Genomic DNA, 20,250 nt, shown 5'->3' on the forward strand with positions numbered 1-20,250 from the left:
GAAAAGAATGCCGTCACCTAGTCGGAACTGGGGTTCATTGACGGCTTTGTTTTTCTTCTCCTTACCGGCGGGCACCAGAGAAAGAGCTGCGTACTTGGACGGGTTGAGATTCAGCCCCATGCTGGCTGCCACCTCATCAACCCTAGCAAGTGCCCTCTGCATTCCCCACTTGGAGAAGGTGATGAGGGTCAGGTCATCTGCAAAGGCGAGACACGCTATGCGCCTGCCCTCGAGAATAAACCCGACCTCAGAGGGCACCGCCGCAATGATGCTATTTGCGACGAGGTTGAAGAGGATCGGCGAGAGGGGGTCCCCCTGTCGAACTCCTCGCTGGATCGGACTGGTGGGGACATCCTTCCCTCCGCTACGAGCCTGGTGGTAGCGTCTCCGTACAGCTCGGCTACGTAGTCGACGAGGCCTCTAGATAAGCCGAGCTGCCCGACGATCGTGGCGAGTGCATCGTGGCTGACGGTGTCAAATGCCTTAGCGACATCTAAGGTAGCCACGTGCAGCTCGCGACGCAGCGCGCGGGCCGTTCAAAGGATGGTGTCCAGGACGGCCGTGTACTCCGCTGTTCCGTCCGCGGAGATGAATGCGCGCTGCCGATTGTCGGTGAAATTTGCGGCTCTTAGGCGGACGGAGAGGATGCGGTGTAGTTGTCGTACCACTACCGAACCGATCGAAATCGCCCGGTCGTCCCCAGGATTCTCCGGTACCTTCATCTTCGGAATAAAGATGGTCCGGCTTTCCAGGAGCTGTCGAGGAACCCCCCCCCCCCTCCCCCCCTCAGCATGACGACGTTGTAGAGGAGCGCGCGGGTAGATGGTGATACCGCGCGCCACTGCCTCGCCGTAACTTTGTCAGGACCGGGGGACGACGACACGGGGACCATGTCGGTTTCGACCTCCTCTATGGAGATCGGGTCCCACGTGTATCGCAGCTCAGGTTTTTTAGGTAAGATCCTAGAGGGACCAGGGTACTCCATGGACGGATGCCCAAGGAGTTGGCCCCAGTGGACAGCCAACTCGTCGAGCGAGTGGCTTAACTGACTTGGGCCTCCCTCAAGGATCTTCGGAGCTACGTGTCTTCCGCTATTCTTCCATCCGGTCTGGACTCTGGCATATTCGCGGCGATGCAGTGTCCTCCTTGACGGTGGCTTCCCACGCCTCTGGCGGACTCGGTTCGCGGTCGGCTCCCAGCGCCCGTTCCCAGACGCAGCTGCTTCCAGGGGGAAGACTACTCTCAGCCATGCTAAGACGGCTGAGTCAGTATCTTCCCTCCGTAGAGCATCATCAGCGATGTTCGCCAGATCGTTGGCGTGATGATGCTCCTCTTGCCGGGCCTTGGTCAGCAGAATGTGAATGGCCCGGGCAAAGTCCTGCCCCCTGTTCGTTGGTAAAACCGGCGTCGGGGTGGGGGAAGGTGCTGCCGGGGTAGGTGTTGTTACACTTGCTGGTTCTGGGGCGAGTGAGGGCTCACGCGGCGATGACAAAGAGCGACTTCTTCGTCGGCGTGCTCTGGCAGGTGTCTCAGGGGGGTCCTCAGCCGCCACAAGGTCTTGTCTTGTTGGGCGGCTTCGACTAGTCGGCGGTAGTCCGGCCGACGCCGGACCCCCTTGATCGCCTTCTGGGTTCTGCCAGGGACCAGGGCGAGGAGATGAAGATTCATGAATCTCATCCCCCGCCCGGCAGCCAACGCCTCCTCTCGTGCCATCAGGCCCAGCTCCTAATCCCGCCATCTCAGTTTGGCGCCAGAAAGCTCGATTTCCGCGATTGCTTCCGCAGGGTGTTTGATCCTGCGATGAACTGCGAGTCCTCGCTTGGTGGCGAAGTCCTGCTCGCAGTTCTCGCAGGCATACCGCTCGGGTGCTTAGGTGGGTTCTGGGTTCGGTTCAATCAGATGCGCTGGTGCGGGGTCGACCACTAACCGCGCAGCCACCTCCGGGGGACCGGTTAACTCTCCCCGGGTGCTTGTTTCAGCAGGCCCGCCGGGCTGAGGCACTCGGCGGGTTCTGCTTTTAATATTTTTTTTTTGCGGGCCTGGTAAAAGCTAGTGGGAGGGGCTGGCAACCCTTCCCCTCCCCTCCTCCCTTGAAGCCCCTGCCGGTAATCGGCCGCCCGCCAGTAGCCGATCGGCGGGCACGTGACAGCTCTCCGACGGGGGCTGACTTTGGGCGGCCGACAGCCAACCGTCGTTAGCTGGGTGGGAACCGGCTGGTTCACACCCATTGCTCGACTTCCAACACAAGGAGGGCCACAGGGCTAAAGGCGTTCACCCTCACCCTTAAGAGAGTCATAGTTACTCCCGCCGTTTACCCGCGCTTGCTTGAATTTCTTCACGTTGACATTCAGAGCACTGGGCAGAAATCACAGTCGGATTCCCCCAGTCCGTGCCAGTTCTGAGCTGACCGTTGAATGGCGGCCGCGGAGGACGACGGCAACGGCGAACCGCCGCCGAAGCCTCGCAGCAAGGAAGATCCGCGGGAGGCCAAGGCACGGGACCGAGTTCGGATCCGGTATAACCATCACCTCACCCAGGCCCGGCACGTCAGCCAAACCCGCTTCCCGACCAAGCCCGACACGCCCCGATCCTCAGAGCCAATCCTTATTCCGAAGTTACGGATCCAATTTGCCGACTTCCCTCACCTACATTAGTCTATCGACTAGAGGCTCTTCACCTTGGAGACCTGCTGCGGATATGGGTACGAACCGGCGCGAGACCCCCACGTTGCCCTCTCCTGGATTTCCAAGGTCCGAGGGGAAGATCCGAACACCGCCGCAACTGCGGTGCTCTTCGCGTTCCAAACCCTATCTCCCTGCTAGAGGATTCCAGGGAACTCGAACGCTTATACAGAAAAGAAAACTCTTTCCGGATCTCCCGACGGCGTCTCCAGGTCTTTTTGGGTTACCCCGACGAACTCTCTTGCGAGGGCCCGACTTGTGAACGGTTTCGCTGCTGGGTTCCGGAATAGGAACCGGATTCCCTTTCGCCCGACGGGTGTGTCACATTCCAAACCGCGCCCGCCCACACGTCAAACGCGTTACGACGAGCGTGTCAGGCATTGAAATACACCAACATCGTCATCGGATGTCTCCTAGGGCTTAGGATCGACTGACTCGTGTGCAACGGCTGTTCACACGAAACCCTTCTCCACGTCAGTCCTCCAGGGCCTCGCTGGAGTATTTGCTACTACCACCAAGATCTGCACCGACGGCGGCTTCAGGCAGGCTTACGCCCAGACCCTTCTGCGCACACCGCCGCGACCCTCCCACTCGTCAGGGCTTCATGACGACCATGGCCGCCTCGTATGCCGCTGACGGTCGATTATAGGCGTGACGCTTTAGTGCTATCCGTTTTCAGGGCTAGTTGCTTGGACAGGTGAGTTGTTACACACTTCTTAGCGGAATCCGACTCTCATAGCGACCGTATTCAGCGCGTCAAAATACGCCGAAAATAGCCCTTCTGATTTGAATATAGCTCAGAATAGACAGTCAAGATCCGATTGTTTGTTCCTTGGATATCACGGGATAACTTTCCTTCTATACATGCTAACTATGTGCAACTTTTACTCATCGTGTTCAGCGCGTCAAAATACGCCGGAAACAGCCGTCTTTTTTCTGATATAGCTCGAAATAGAAAGTCAAGGTCCGTTTGTTTGTTTCTTGGATATTGGGAAATAACTTTTTTCCTATACATGCTTGCTACCTGAAACTTATTTTATCGTGTTCAGCGCGTAAAAATACGCCGAAAATAGCACTTTTTTTCCTAATTGAGCTCAGAATAGGAAGTCGAGGTGCGTTCGCTTGTTTCTTGGATATCGGCTGATAACTTTTTTTCTATACATGCTCGTGACCTGAAAATTGTTTAATTGTATTCAGCGGGCGAAGTACGCCAAAAATGGCCCTTTTTTTAGATACATCTCAGAATAGGAAGTCGGGGTCCGTTTGTTTGTTTCTTGGATATCACGTGATGACTTTTCTTCTATACATGCTAGCGACTGAAAACTTGTATGATTGTATTTATTCAGATTCTGACGCGCCAAATACAAAGAAAACAAGGTTTAGATCGCTAGCATTGATAAAAATGGAGTTATCGCCCGATATCCAAGGAACAAACAAACGGACAACGACTTCGTATGTCAAGCAATATCAGAACCAAGACAGCCGTTGCAGGCGTAATTTGACGCGCTGGATGCGATAAAACAAGTTTCAGGTCGCTAGCATGTATAGTGTAGAAGCTACTCACCGATATCCAAGAAACAAACAAACGGACCTCGACTTCGTATGTCAAGCAATATCGTAACAAAGACGGCCGTTTCAGGCGTAATTTGACGCGCTGAATGCGATAAAACAAGTTTCAGGTCGCTAGCATGTATCGTCGAAAAGTGACTAACCGATATCCAAGAAACATGCAAACGGACTTTGACTTCGTATATCGAGCAATATCAGAACAAAGACGGCCGTTTCTGGCGTAATTTGACGCGCTGAATGCAATGAAACAAATTTCAGGTCGCTAGCAAGTATAGAAAAAAAGTTACTAACCGATATCCAAGAAACAAACAAACGGATTTCGACTCCATGTTACGAGCAATATCGAAACAAAGACGGCCGTTACCGGCGTAATTTGACGCGCTAAATGCGACAACAAAGGATTTACGTCGCTAGCATGTATAGAAAAAAAGTTACTCATCGATATCCAAGAAACGAACAAACGGACTTCGACTCCAAGTATCAAGCAATATCAAAACAAAAACGGCCGTTTCTGGCGTAATTTGACGCGCTGAATGCGACAAAACAAGTTTTAGGTCGCTAGCATGTATAGAAAAAAAGTTACCAACCGATATCCGAAAAACAAACAAACGGACTTCGACTTCGTGTTTCGAGCAATATCAAAACAAAGACGGCCGCTTCCGGCGTAATTTGACGCGCTGAATGCGATGAAACAAGTTTCAGGTCGCTAGCATGTATCGTCGAAAAGTGACTAACCGATATCCAAGAAACAAACAAACGGACTTCGACTCCAAGTATCAAGCAATATCAAAACAAAGACGGCCGTTTCTGGCGTAATTTAACGCGCTGAATGCGACAAAACGAGTTTTAGGTCGCTAGCATGTATAGACAAAAAGTTACCAACCGATATCTGAAAAACAAACAAACGGACTTCGACTTCGTGTTTCGAGCAATATCAAAACAAAGACGGCCGCTTCCGGCGTAAGTTGACGCGCTGAATGCGATAAGACAAGTTTCAGGTCGCTAGCATGTATAGAAAAAAAGTTACCAACCGACATCTAAAAAACAAACAAACGGACTTCGACTTCGTGTTTCGAGCAATATCAGAACAAAGACGGCCGCTTCCGGCGTAATTTGACGCGCTGAGCGCGAGAAAACAAGTTTTAGGTCGCTAGCATGTATAGAAAAAAAGTTACTCACCGATATCCAAGAAACAAACAAACGGACTTCGACTTCGTGTTTCGAGCAATATCAAATCAACGACGGCCATTTTCGACGTATTCCAACGCGCTGAACGCGATAAAACAAGTTTTAGGTCGCTAGCATGTATAGAAAAAAAGTTACCAACCGATATCTGAAAAACGAACAAACGGACTTCGACTTCGGGTTTCGAGCAATATCAAAACAAAGACGACCGTTTGCGGCGTATTCCAACGCGCTGAACGCGATGAAACAAGTTTTAGGTTGCTAGCATGTATAGAAAAAAAGTTACTCACCGATATCCAAGAAACAAACAAACGGACTTCGACTCCGTGTTTCCAGCAATATCAAAACAATGACGGCCGTTTGCGGCGTATTCCAACGCGCTGAACGCGATAAAACAAGTTTCAGGTCGCTAGCATGTATAAAAAAAAAGTTACCAACCGATATCTGAAAAACGAACAAACGGACTTCGACTTCGGGTTTCGAGCAATATCGAAACAAAGACGGCCGTTTGCGGCGTATTCCAACGCGCTGAACGCGATAAAACAAGTTTTAGGTCGCTAGCATGTATAGAAAAAAAGTGACTCACCGATATCCAAGAAACAAACAAACGGACTTCGACTCCGTGTTTCCAGCAATATCAAAACAAAGACGGCCGTTTGCGGCGTATTCCAACGCGCTGAACGCGATGAAACAAGTTTCAGGTCGCTAGCATGTATAGAAAAAAAGTTACCAACCGATATCTGAGAAACAAACAAACGGACTTCAACTTCGTGTTTCGAGCAATATCAAAACAAAGACGGCCGCTGCCGGCGTAATTTGACGCGCTGAATGCAATGAAACAAATTTCAGGTCGCTAGGAAGTATAGAAAAAAAGTTACAAACCGATATCCAAGAAACAAACAAACGGATTTCGACTCCATGTTACGAGCAATATCAAAACAAAGACGGCCGTTACCGGCGTAATTTGACGCGCTCAATGCAATAACAAAGGATTTACGTCGCTAGCATGTATAGAAAAAAAGTTACTCATCGATATCCAAGAAACGAACAAACGGGCTTCGACTCCAAGTATCAAGCAATATCAAAACAAAGACGGCCGTTTCTGGCGTAATTTGACGCGCTGAATGCGACAAAACGAGTTTTAGGTCGCTAGCATGTATAGAAAAAAAGTTACCAACCGATATCTGAAAAACAAACAAACGGAGTTCGACTTCGTGTTTCGAGCAATATCAAAACAAAGACGGCCGCTTCCGGCGTAATTTGACGCGCTGAATGCGATAAAACAAGTTTCAGGTCGCTGGCATGTATCGTCGAAAAGTGACTAACCGATATCCAAGAAACATGCAAACGGACTTTGACTTCGTATATCGAGCAATATCAGAACAAAGACGGCCGTTTCTGGCGTAATTTGACGCGCTGGATGCAATGAAACAAATTTCAGGTCGCTAGCAAGTATAGAAAAAAAGTTACTTACCGATATCCAAGAAACAAACAAACGGATTTCGACTCCATGTTACGAGCGATATCAAAACAAAGACGGCCGTTACCGGCGTAATTTGACGCGCTAAATGCGATAACAAAGGATTTACGTCGCTAGCATGTATAGAAAAAAAGTTACTCATCGATATCCAGGAAACGAACAAACGGACTTCGACTCCAAGTATCAAGCAATATCAAAACAAAGACGGCCGTTTCTGGCGTAATTTGACGCGCTGAATGCGACAAAACGAGTTTAAGGTCGCTAGCATGTATAGAAAAAAAGTTACCAACCGATATCTAAAAAACAAACAAACGGACTTCGACTTCGTGTTTCGAGCAATATCAAAACAAAGACGGCCGCTTCCGGCGTAATTTGACGCGCTGAGCGCGAGAAAACAAGTTTTAGGTCGCTAGCATGTATAGAAAAAAAGTTACTCACCGATATCCAAGAAACAAACAAACGGACTTCGACTTCGTGTTTCGAGCAATATCGAATCAACGACGGCCATTTTCGGCGTATTCCAACGCGCTGAACGCGATAAAACAAGTTTCAGGTCGCTAGCATGTATAGAAAAAAAGTTACCAACCGATATCTGAAAAACGAACAAACGGACTTCGACTTCGTGTTTCGAGCAATATCAAAACAAAGACGGCCGCTTCCGGCGTCATTTAACGCGCTGAATGCGATAAAACAAGTTTCAGGTCGCTGGCATGTATCGTCGAAAAGTGACTAACCGATATCCAAGAAACATGCAAACGGACTTTGACTACGTATATCGAGCAATATCAGAACAAAGACGGCCGTTTCTGGCGTAATTTGACGCGCTGGATGCAATGAAACAAATTTCAGGTCGCTAGCAAGTATAGAAAAAAAGTTACTTACCGATATCCAAGAAACAAACAAACGGATTTCGACTCCATGTTACGAGCGATATCAAAACAAAGACGGCCGTTACCGGCGTAATTTGACGCGCTAAATGCGATAACAAAGGATTTACGTCGCTAGCATGTATAGAAAAAAAGTTACTCATCGATATCCAAGAAACGAACAAACGGACTTCGACTCCAAGTATCAAGCAATATCAAAACAAAGACGGCCGTTTCTGGCGTAATTTGACGCGCTGAATGCGACAAGACGAGTTTTAGGTCGCTAGCGTGTATAGAAAAAAAGTTACCAACCGATATCTGAGAAACAAACAAACGGACTTCGACTTCGTGTTTCGAGCAATATCAAAACAAAGACGGCCGCTTCCGGCGTAATTTGACGCGCTGAATGCGATAAAAGAAGTTTCAGGTCGCTAGCATGTATAGAAAAAAAGTTACCAACCGATATCTAAAAAACAAACAAACGGACTTCGACTTCGTGTTTAGAGCGATATCAAAACAAAGACGGCCGCTTCCGGCGTGATTTGACGCGCTGAGCGCGAGAAAACAAGTTTTAGGTCGCTAGCATGTATGGAAAAAAAGTTACCAACCGATATCTAAAAAACAAACAAACGGACTTCGACTTCGTGTTTCGAGAAATATCAAAACAAAGACGGCCGCTTCCTGCGTAATTTGACGCGCTGAATGCGATAAAACAAGTTTCAGGTCGCTAGCATGTATCGTCGAAAAGTGACTAACCGATATCCAAGAAACATGCAAACGGACTTTGACTTCGTATATCGAGCAATATCAGAACAAAGACGGCCGTTTCTGGCGTAATTTGACGCGCTGAATGCAATGAAACGAATTTCAGGTCGCTAGCAAGTATAGAAAAAAAGTTACTAACCAATATCCAAGGGACAAACAAACGGATTTCGACTCCATGTTACGAACAATATCAAAACAAAGACGGCCGTTACCGGCGTAATTTGACGCGCTAAATGCGATAACAAAGGATTTACGTCGCTAGCATGTATAGAAAAAAAGTTACTCATCGATATCCAAGAAACGAACAAACGGACTTCGACTCCAAGTATCAAGCAATATCAACCAAAGACGGCCGTTTCTGGCGTAATTTGACGCGCTGAATGCGACAAAACAGGTTTTAGGTCGCTAGCATGTATAGAAAAAAAGTTACCAACCGATATCTGAAAAACAAACAAACGGACTTCGACTTCGTGTTTCGAGCAATATCAAAACGAAGACGGCCGCTTCCGGCGTAATTTGACGCGCTGAATGCGATAAAACAAGTTTCAGGTCGCTAGCATGTATAGAAAAAAAGTTACCAACCGATATCTAAAAAACAAACAAACGGACTTCGACTTCGTGTTTCGAGCAATATCAAAACGAAGACGGCCGCTTCCGGCGTAATTTGACGCGCTGAATGCGATAAAACAAGTCTTAGGTCGCTAGCATGTATAGAAAAAAAGTTACTCGACGATATCCAAGGAACAAACAAACGGACTTCGACTTCGTGTTTCGAGCAATATCAAATCAACGACGGCCATTTTCGGCGTATTCCAACGCGCTGAACGCGATAAAACAAGTTTTAGGTCGCTAGCATGTATAGAAAAAAAGTTACTCACCGATATCCAAGAAACAAACAAACTGACTTCGACTCCGTGTTTCGAGCAATATCAAAACAAAGACGGCCGTTTGCGGCGTATTCTAACGCGCTGAACGCGATGAAACAAGTTTCAGGTCGCTAGCATGTATAGAAAAAAAGTTACCAACCGATATCTGAAAAACGAACAAACGGACTTCGACTTCGGGTTTCGGGCAATATCAAAACAAAGACGGCCGTTTGCGGCGTATTCCAACGCGATGAACGCGATAAAACAAGTTTTAGGTCGCTAGCATGTATAGAAAAAAAGTTACCAACCGACATCCGAAAAACGAACAAACGGACTTCGACTTCGGGTTTTGAGCAATATCATAACAAAGACAGCCGCTTCCGGCGTAATTTGTCGCGCTGAACGCGATAAAACGAGTTTCAGGTCGCTAGCATGTATAGAAAAAAAGTTACCAACCGATATGTGAAAAACAAACAAACGGACTTCGACTTCGTGTTTTGAGCAATATCAAAACAAAGACGGCCGCTTCCGGCGTAATTTGACGCGCTGAGCGCGAGAAAACAAGTTTTAGGTCGCTAGCATGTATGGAAAAAAAGTTACCAACCGATATCTAAAAAACAAACGAACATACTTCGACTTCGTGTTTCGAGCAATATCAAAACAAAGACGGCCGCTTCCGGCGTAATTTGACGCGCTGAGCGCGAGAAAACAAGTTTTAGGTCGCTAGCATGTATAGAAGAAAAGTTACTCACCGATATCCAAGAAAGAAACAAACGGACTTCGACTTCGTGTTTCGAGCAATGTCGAATCAACGACGGCCATTTTCGGCGTATTCCGACGCGCTGAACGCGATAAAACAAGTCTTAGGTCGCTAGCATGTATAGAAAAAAAGTTACTCGACGATATCCAAGGAACAAACAAACGGACTTCGACTTCGTGTTTCGAGCAATATCAAATCAACGACGGCCATTTTCGGCGTATTCCAACGCGCTGAACGCGATAAAACAAGTTTTAGGTCGCTAGCATGTATAGAAAAAAAGTTACTCACCGATATCCAAGAAACAAACAAACGGACTTCGACTCCGTGTTTCCAGCAATATCAAAACGCAGACGGCCGTTTGCGGCGTATTTCAACGCGCTGAACGCGATAAAACGAGTTTCAGGTCGCTAGCATGTATAGAAAAAAAGTTACCAACCGATATCTGAAAAACAAACAAACGGACTTCGACTTCGTGTTTTGAGCAATATCAAAACAAAGACGGCCGCTTCCGGCGTAATTTGACGCGCTGAGCGCGAGAAAACAAGTTTTAGGTCGCTAGCATGTATAGAAAAAAAGTTACTCACCGATATCCAAGAAACAAACAAACGGACTTCGACTCCGTGTTTCCAGCAATATCAAAACGCAGACGGCCGTTTGCGGCGTATTTCAACGCGCTGAACGCGATAAAACGAGTTTCAGGTCGCTAGCATGTATAGAAAAAAAGTTACAAACCGATATCTGAAAAACAAACAAACGGACTTCGACTTCGTGTTTTGAGCAATATCAAAACAAAGACGGCCGCTTCCGGCGTAATTTGACGCGCTGAGCGCGAGAAAACAAGTTTTAGGTCGCTAGCATGTATAGAAAAAAAGTTACTCACCGATATCCAAGAAACAAACAAACGGACTTCGACTTCGTTTTTTGAGCAATATCGAATCAACGACGGCCATTTTCGGCGTATTCCAACGCGCTGAACGCGATAAAACAAGTTTTAGGTCGCTAGCATGTATAGAAAAAAAGTTACCAACCGATATCTGAAAAACGAACAAACGGACTTTGACTTCGGGTTTCGAGCAATATCAAAACAAAGACGGCCGTTTGCGGCGTCTTCCAACGCGCTGAACGCGATGAATCAAGTGTTAGGTCGCTAGCATGTATAGAAGAAAAGTTACTCACCGATATCCAAGAAACAAACAAACGGACTTCGACTCCGTGTTTCCAGCAATATCGAAACAAAGACGGCCGTTTGCGGCGTATTCCAACGCGCTGAACGCGATAAAACAAGTTTTAGGTCGCTAGCATGTATAGAAAAAAAGTTACTCACCGATATCCAAGAAACAAACAAACTGACTTCGACTCCGTGTTTCGAGCAATATCAAAACAAAGACGGCCGTTTGCGGCGTATTCTAACGCGCTGAACGCGATGAAACAAGTTTCAGGTCGCTAGCATGTATAGAAAAAAAGTTACTCACCGATATCCAAGAAACAAACAAACTGACTTCGACTCCGTGTTTCGAGCAATATCAAAACAAAGACGGCCGTTTGCGGCGTATTCTAACGCGCTGAACGCGATGAAACAAGTTTCAGGTCGCTAGCATGTATAGAAAAAAAGTTACCAACCGATATCTGAAAAACGAACAAACGGACTTCGACTTCGGGTTTCGGGCAATATCAAAACAAAGACGGCCGTTTGCGGCGTATTCCAACGCGATGAACGCGATAAAACAAGTTTTAGGTCGCTAGCATGTATAGAAAAAAAGTTACCAACCGACATCCGAAAAACGAACAAACGGACTTCGACTTCGGGTTTTGAGCAATATCATAACAAAGACAGCCGCTTCCGGCGTAATTTGTCGCGCTGAACGCGATAAAACGAGTTTCAGGTCGCTAGCATGTATAGAAAAAAAGTTACCAACCGATATGTGAAAAACAAACAAACGGACTTCGACTTCGTGTTTTGAGCAATATCAAAACAAAGACGGCCGCTTCCGGCGTAATTTGACGCGCTGAGCGCGAGAAAACAAGTTTTAGGTCGCTAGCATGTATGGAAAAAAAGTTACCAACCGATATCTAAAAAACAAACGAACATACTTCGACTTCGTGTTTCGAGCAATATCAAAACAAAGACGGCCGCTTCCGGCGTAATTTGACGCGCTGAGCGCGAGAAAACAAGTTTTAGGTCGCTAGCATGTATAGAAGAAAAGTTACTCACCGATATCCAAGAAAGAAACAAACGGACTTCGACTTCGTGTTTCGAGCAATGTCGAATCAACGACGGCCATTTTCGGCGTATTCCGACGCGCTGAACGCGATAAAACAAGTCTTAGGTCGCTAGCATGTATAGAAAAAAAGTTACTCGACGATATCCAAGGAACAAACAAACGGACTTCGACTTCGTGTTTCGAGCAATATCAAATCAACGACGGCCATTTTCGGCGTATTCCAACGCGCTGAACGCGATAAAACAAGTTTTAGGTCGCTAGCATGTATAGAAAAAAAGTTACTCACCGATATCCAAGAAACAAACAAACGGACTTCGACTCCGTGTTTCCAGCAATATCAAAACGCAGACGGCCGTTTGCGGCGTATTTCAACGCGCTGAACGCGATAAAACGAGTTTCAGGTCGCTAGCATGTATAGAAAAAAAGTTACCAACCGATATCTGAAAAACAAACAAACGGACTTCGACTTCGTGTTTTGAGCAATATCAAAACAAAGACGGCCGCTTCCGGCGTAATTTGACGCGCTGAGCGCGAGAAAACAAGTTTTAGGTCGCTAGCATGTATAGAAAAAAAGTTACTCACCGATATCCAAGAAACAAACAAACGGACTTCGACTCCGTGTTTCCAGCAATATCAAAACGCAGACGGCCGTTTGCGGCGTATTTCAACGCGCTGAACGCGATAAAACGAGTTTCAGGTCGCTAGCATGTATAGAAAAAAAGTTACAAACCGATATCTGAAAAACAAACAAACGGACTTCGACTTCGTGTTTTGAGCAATATCAAAACAAAGACGGCCGCTTCCGGCGTAATTTGACGCGCTGAGCGCGAGAAAACAAGTTTTAGGTCGCTAGCATGTATAGAAAAAAAGTTACTCACCGATATCCAAGAAACAAACAAACGGACTTCGACTTCGTTTTTTGAGCAATATCGAATCAACGACGGCCATTTTCGGCGTATTCCAACGCGCTGAACGCGATAAAACAAGTTTTAGGTCGCTAGCATGTATAGAAAAAAAGTTACCAACCGATATCTGAAAAACGAACAAACGGACTTTGACTTCGGGTTTCGAGCAATATCAAAACAAAGACGGCCGTTTGCGGCGTCTTCCAACGCGCTGAACGCGATGAATCAAGTGTTAGGTCGCTAGCATGTATAGAAGAAAAGTTACTCACCGATATCCAAGAAACAAACAAACGGACTTCGACTCCGTGTTTCCAGCAATATCGAAACAAAGACGGCCGTTTGCGGCGTATTCCAACGCGCTGAACGCGATAAAACAAGTTTTAGGTCGCTAGCATGTATAGAAAAAAAGTTACTCGACGATATCCAAGGAACAAACAAACGGACTTCGACTTCGTGTTTCGAGCAATATCAAATCAACGACGGCCATTTTCGGCGTATTCCAACGCGCTGAACGCGATAAAACAAGTTTTAGGTCGCTAGCATGTATAGAAAAAAAGTTACTCACCGATATCCTAGAAACAAACAAACTGACTTTGACTTCGTGTTTCGAGCAATATCGAAACAAAGACGGCCGTTTCCGGCGTAATTTGACGCGCTGAATGCGATAAAACAAGTCTTAGGTCGCTAGCATGTATAGAATAAAAGTTACTCGACGATATCCAAGGAACAAACAAACGGACTTCGACTTCGTGTTTCGAGCAATATCAAATCAACGACGGCCATTTCCGGCGTATTCCAACGCGCTGAACGCGATAAAACAAGTTTCAGGTCGCTAGCATGTATAAAAAAAAAGTTACCAACCGATATCTGAAAAACAAACAAACGGACTTCGACTTCGTGTTTCAAGCAATATCGAAACAAAGACGGCCGTTTCCGGCGTAATTTGACGCGCTGAATGCGATAAAACAAGTCTTAGGTCGCTAGCATGTATAGAAAAAAAGTTACTCGACGATATCCAAGGAACAAACAAACGGACTTCGACTTCGTGTTTCGAGCAATATCAAATCAACGACGGCCATTTTCGGCGTATTCCAACGCGCTGAACGCGATAAAACAAGTTTTAGGTCGCTAGCATGTATAGAAAAAAAGTTACCAACCGATATCTGAAAAACGAACAAACGGACTTTGACTTCGGGTTTCGAGCAATATCAAAACAAAGACGGCCGTTTGCGGCGTCTTCCAACGCGCTGAACGCGATGAATCAAGTGTTAGGTCGCTAGCATGTATAGAAGAAAAGTTACTCACCGATATCCAAGAAACAAACAAACGGACTTCGACTCCGTGTTTCCAGCAATATCGAAACAAAGACGGCCGTTTGCGGCGTATTCCAACGCGCTGAACGCGATAAAACAAGTTTTAGGTCGCTAGCATGTATAGAAAAAAAGTTACTCACCGATATCCAAGAAACAAACAAACGGACTTCGACTCCGTGTTTCCAGCAATATCAAAACGCAGACGGCCGTTTGCGGCGTATTTCAACGCGCTGAACGCGATAAAACGAGTTTCAGGTCGCTAGCATGTATAGAAAAAAAGTTACCAACCGATATCTGAAAAACAAACAAACGGACTTCGACTTCGTGTTTTGAGCAATATCAAAACAAAGACGGCCGCTTCCGGCGTAATTTGACGCGCTGAGCGCGAGAAAACAAGTTTTAGGTCGCTAGCATGTATGGAAGAAAAGTTACTCGACGATATCCAAGGAACAAACAAACGGACTTTGACTCCGTGTTTCGAGCAATATTGAATCAACGACGATCATTTTCGGCGTATTCCAACGCGCTGAACGCGATAAAACAAGTTTTAGGTCGCTAGCATGTATAGAAAAAAAGTTACCAACCGATATCTGAAAAACGAACAAACGGACTTCGACTTCGGGTTTCGAGCAATATCAAAACAAAGACGGCCGTTTGCGGCGTATTCCAACGCGCTGAACGCGATAAAACAAGTTTTAGGTCGCTAGCATGTATAGAAAAAAAGTTACTCGACGATATCCAAGGAACAAACAAACGGACTTCGACTTCGTGTTTCGAGCAATATCAAATCAACGACGGCCATTTTCGGCGTATTCCAACGCGCTGAACGCGATAAAACAAGTTTTAGGTCGCTAGCATGTATAGAAAAAAAGTTACTCACCGATATCCTAGAAACAAACAAACTGACTTTGACTTCGTGTTTCGAGCAATATCGAAACAAAGACGGCCGTTTCCGGCGTAATTTGACGCGCTGAATGCGATAAAACAAGTCTCAGGTCGCTAGCATGTATAGAATAAAAGTTACTCGACGATATCCAAGGAACAAACAAACGGACTTCGACTTCGTGTTTCGAGCAATATCAAATCAACGACGGCCATTTCCGGCGTATTCCAACGCGCTGAACGCGATAAAACAAGTTTCAGGTCGCTAGCATGTATAGAAAAAAAGTTACCAACCGATATCTGAAAAACGAACAAACGGACTTCGACTTCGTGTTTCGAGCAATATCAAAACAAAGACGGCCGCTTCCGGCGTAATTTGACGCGCTGAATGCGATAAAACAAGTTTTAGGTCGCTAGCATGTATAGAAAAAAAGTTACCAACCGATATCTGAAAAACAAACAAACGGACTTCGACTTCGGGTTTCGAGCAATATCAAAACAAAGACGGCCGTTTGCGGCGTATTCCAACGCGCTGAACGCGATAAAACAAGTTTTAGGTCGCTAGCATGTATAGAAAAAAAGTTACCAACCGATATCTGAAAAACGATCAAACGGACTTCGACTTCGTGTTTCGAGCAATATCGAAACAAAGACAGCCGTTTCCGACGTAATTTGACGCGCTGAATGCGATAAAACAAGTTTTAGGTCGCTAGCATGTATAGAAAAAAAGTTACTCACCGATATCCAAGAAACAAACAAACGGACTTCGACTTCGTGTTTCGAGCAATATCGAATTAACGACGGTCATTTTCGGCGTATTCCAACGCGCTGAACGCGATAAAACAAGTTTTAGGTCGCTAGCATGTATAGAAAAAAAGTTACCAACCGATATCTGAAAAACGAACAAACGGACTTTGACTTCGGGTTTCGAGCAATATCAAAACAAAGACGGCCGTTTGCGGCGTTTTTCAACGCGCTGAACGCGATAAAACAAGTTTTAGGTCGCTAGCATGTATAGAAAAAAAGTTACCAACCGATATCTGGAAAACGATCAAACGGACTTCGACTTCGTGTTTCGAGCAATATCGAAACAAAGACGGCCGTTTCCGGCGTAATTTGACGCGCTGAATGCGATAAAACAAGTTTTAGGTCGCTAGCATGTATAGAAAAAAAGTTACTCACCGATATCCAAGAAACAAACAAACGGACTTTGACTTCGTGTTTCGAGCAATATCGAAACAAAGACGGCCGTTTCCGGTGTAATTTGACGCGCTGAATGCGATAAAACAAGTCTTAGGTCGCTAGCATGTATAGAATAAAAATTACTCGACGATATCCAAGGAACAAACAAACGGACTTCGACTTCGTGTTTCGAGCAATATCAAATCAACGACGGCCATTTCCGGCGTATTCCAACGCGCTGAACGCGATAAAACAAGTTTCAGGTCGCTAGCATGTATAGAAAAAAAGTTACCAACCGATATCTGAAAAACGAACAAACGGACTTCGACTTCGTGTTTCGAGCAATATCAAAACAAAGACGGCCGCTTCCGGCGTAATTTGACGCGCTGAATGCGATAAAACAAGTTTTAGGTCGCTAGCATGTATAGAAAAAAAGTTACTAACCGATATCTGAAAAACAAACAAACGGACTTCGACTTCGTGTTCCGAGCAATATCAAAACAAAGACGGCCGCTTCCGGCGTAATTTGACGCGCTGAGCGCGAGAAAACAAGTTTTAGGTCGCTAGCATGTATAGAAGAAAAGTTACTCACCGATATCCAAGAAACAAACAAACGGACTTTGACTCCGTGTTTCGAGCAATATTGAATCAACGACGGTCATTTTCGGCGTATTCCAACGCGCTGAACGCGATAAAACAAGTTTTAGGTCGCTAGCATGTATAGAAAAAAAGTTACCAACCGATATCTGAAAAACGAACAAACGGACTTCGACTTCGGGTTTCGAGCAATATCAAAACAAAGACGGCCGTTTGCGGCGTATTCCAATGCGCTGAACGCGATAAAACAAGTTTTAGGTCGCTAGCATGTATAGAAAAAAAGTTACTCGACGATATCCAAGGAACAAACAAACGGACTTCGACTTCGTGTTTCGAGCAATATCAAATCAACGACGGCCATTTTCGGCGTATTCCAACGCGCTGAACGCGATAAAACAAGTTTTAGGTCGCTAGCATGTATAGAAAAAAAGTTACTCACCGATATCCTAGAAACAAACAAACTGACTTTGACTTCGTGTTTCGAGCAATATCGAAACAAAGACGGCCGTTTCCGGCGTAATTTGACGCGCTGAATGCGATAAAACAAGTCTTAGGTCGCTAGCATGTATAGAATAAAAGTTACTCGACGATATCCAAGGAACAAACAAACGGACTTCGACTTCGTGTTTCGAGCAATATCAAATCAACGACGGCCATTTCCGGCGTATTCCAACGCGCTGAACGCGATAAAACAAGTTTCAGGTCGCTAGCATGTATAGAAAAAAAGTTACCAACCGATAACTGAAAAACGAACAAACGGACTTCGACTTCGTGTTTCGAGCAATATCAAAACAAAGACGGCCGCTTCCGGCGTAATTTGACGCGCTGAATGCGATAAAACAAGTTTTAGGTCGCTAGCATGTATAGAAAAAAAGTTACCAACCGATATCTGAAAAACAAACAAACGGACTTCGACTTCGGGTTTCGAGCAATATCAGAACAAAGACGGCCGTTTGCGGCGTATTCCAACGCGCTGAACGCGATAAAACAAGTTTTAGGTCGCTAGCATGTATAGAAAAAAAGTGACCAACCGATATCTGAAAAACGATCAAACGGACTTCGACTTCGTGTTTCGAGCAATATCAAAACAAAGACAGCCGTTTCCGACGTAATTTGACGCGCTGAATGCGATAAAACAAGTTTTAGGTCGCTAGCATGTATAGAAAAAAAGTTACTCACCGATATCCAAGGAACAAATAAACGGACTTCGACTTCGTGTTTCGAGCAATATCAAATCAACGACGGCCATTTCCGGCGTATTCCAACGCGCTGAACGCGATAAAACAAGTTTCAGGTCGCTAGCATGTATAGAAAAAAAGTTACCAACCGATATCTGAAAAACGAACAAACGGACTTCGACTTCGTGTTTCGAGCAATATCAAAACAAAGACGGCCGCTTCCGGCGTAATTTGACGCGCTGAATGCGATAAATCAAGTTTTAGGTCGCTAGCATGTATAGAAAAAAAGTTACCAACCGATATCTGAAAAACAAACAAACGGACTTCGACTTCGGGTTTCGAGCAATATCAAAACAAAGACGGCCGTTTGCGGCGTATTCCAACGCGCTGAACGCGATAAAACAAGTTTTAGGTCGCTAGCATGTATAGAAAAAAAGTTACCAACCGATATCTGAAAAACGATCAAACGGACTTCGACTTCGTGTTTCGAGCAATATCGAAACAAAGACAGCCGTTTCCGACGTAATTTGACGCGCTGAATGCGATAAAACAAGTTTTAGGTCGCTAGCATGTATAGAAAAAAAGTTACTCACCGATATCCAAGAAACAAACAAACGGACTTCGACTTCGTGTTTCGAGCAATATCGAGTTAACGACGGTCATTTTCGGCGTATTCCAACGCGCTGAACGCGATAAAACAAGTTTTAGGTCGCTAGCATGTATAGAAAAAAAGTTACCAACCGATATCTGAAAAACGAACAAACGGACTTCGACTTCGTGTTTCGAGCAATATCAAAACAAAGACGGCCGCTTCCGGCGTAATTTGACGCGCTGAATGCGATAAAACAAGTTTTAGGTCGCTAGCATGTATAGAAAAAAAGTTACCAACCGATATCTGAAAAACAAACAAACGGACTTCGACTCCGGGTTTCGAGCAATATCAAAACAAAGACGGCCGTTTGCGGCGTATTCTAACGCGCTGAACGCGATAAAACAAGTTTTAGGTCGCTAGCATGTATAGAAAAAAAGTTACCAACCGATATCTGAAAAACGATCAAACGGACTTCGACTTCGTGTTTCGAGCAATATCGAAACAAAGACAGCCGTTTCCGACGTAATTTGACGCGCTGAATGCGATAAAACAAGTTTTAGGTCGCTAGCATGTATAGAAAAAAAGTTACTCACCGATATCCAAGAAACAAACAAACGGACTTCGACTTCGTGTTTCGAGCAATATCGAATTAACGACGGTCATTTTCGGCGTATTCCAACGCGCTGAACGCGATAAAACAAGTTTTAGGTCGCTAGCATGTATAGAAAAAAAGTTACCAACCGATATCTGAAAAACGAACAAACGGACTTTGACTTCGGGTTTCGAGCAATATCAAAACAAAGACGGCCGTTTGCGGCGTTTTTCAACGCGCTGAACGCGATAAAACAAGTTTTAGGTCGCTAGCATGTATAGAAAAAAAGTTACCAACCGATATCTGGAAAACGATCAAACGGACTTCGACTTCGTGTTTCGAGCAATATCGAAACAAAGACGGCCGTTTCCGGCGTAATTTGACGCGCTGAATGCGATAAAACAAGTTTTAGGTCGCTAGCATGTATAGAAAAAAAGTTACTCACCGATATCCAAGAAACAAACAAACGGACTTTGACTTCGTGTTTCGAGCAATATCGAAACAAAGACGGCCGTTTCCGGTGTAATTTGACGCGCTGAATGCGATAAAACAAGTCTTAGGTCGCTAGCATGTATAGAATAAAAATTACTCGACGATATCCAAGGAACAAACAAA

This window comes from Diprion similis, chromosome 13 (assembly GCF_021155765.1).
Source record: "Diprion similis isolate iyDipSimi1 chromosome 13, iyDipSimi1.1, whole genome shotgun sequence".
NCBI classification, from domain to species: domain Eukaryota; kingdom Metazoa; phylum Arthropoda; class Insecta; order Hymenoptera; family Diprionidae; genus Diprion; species Diprion similis.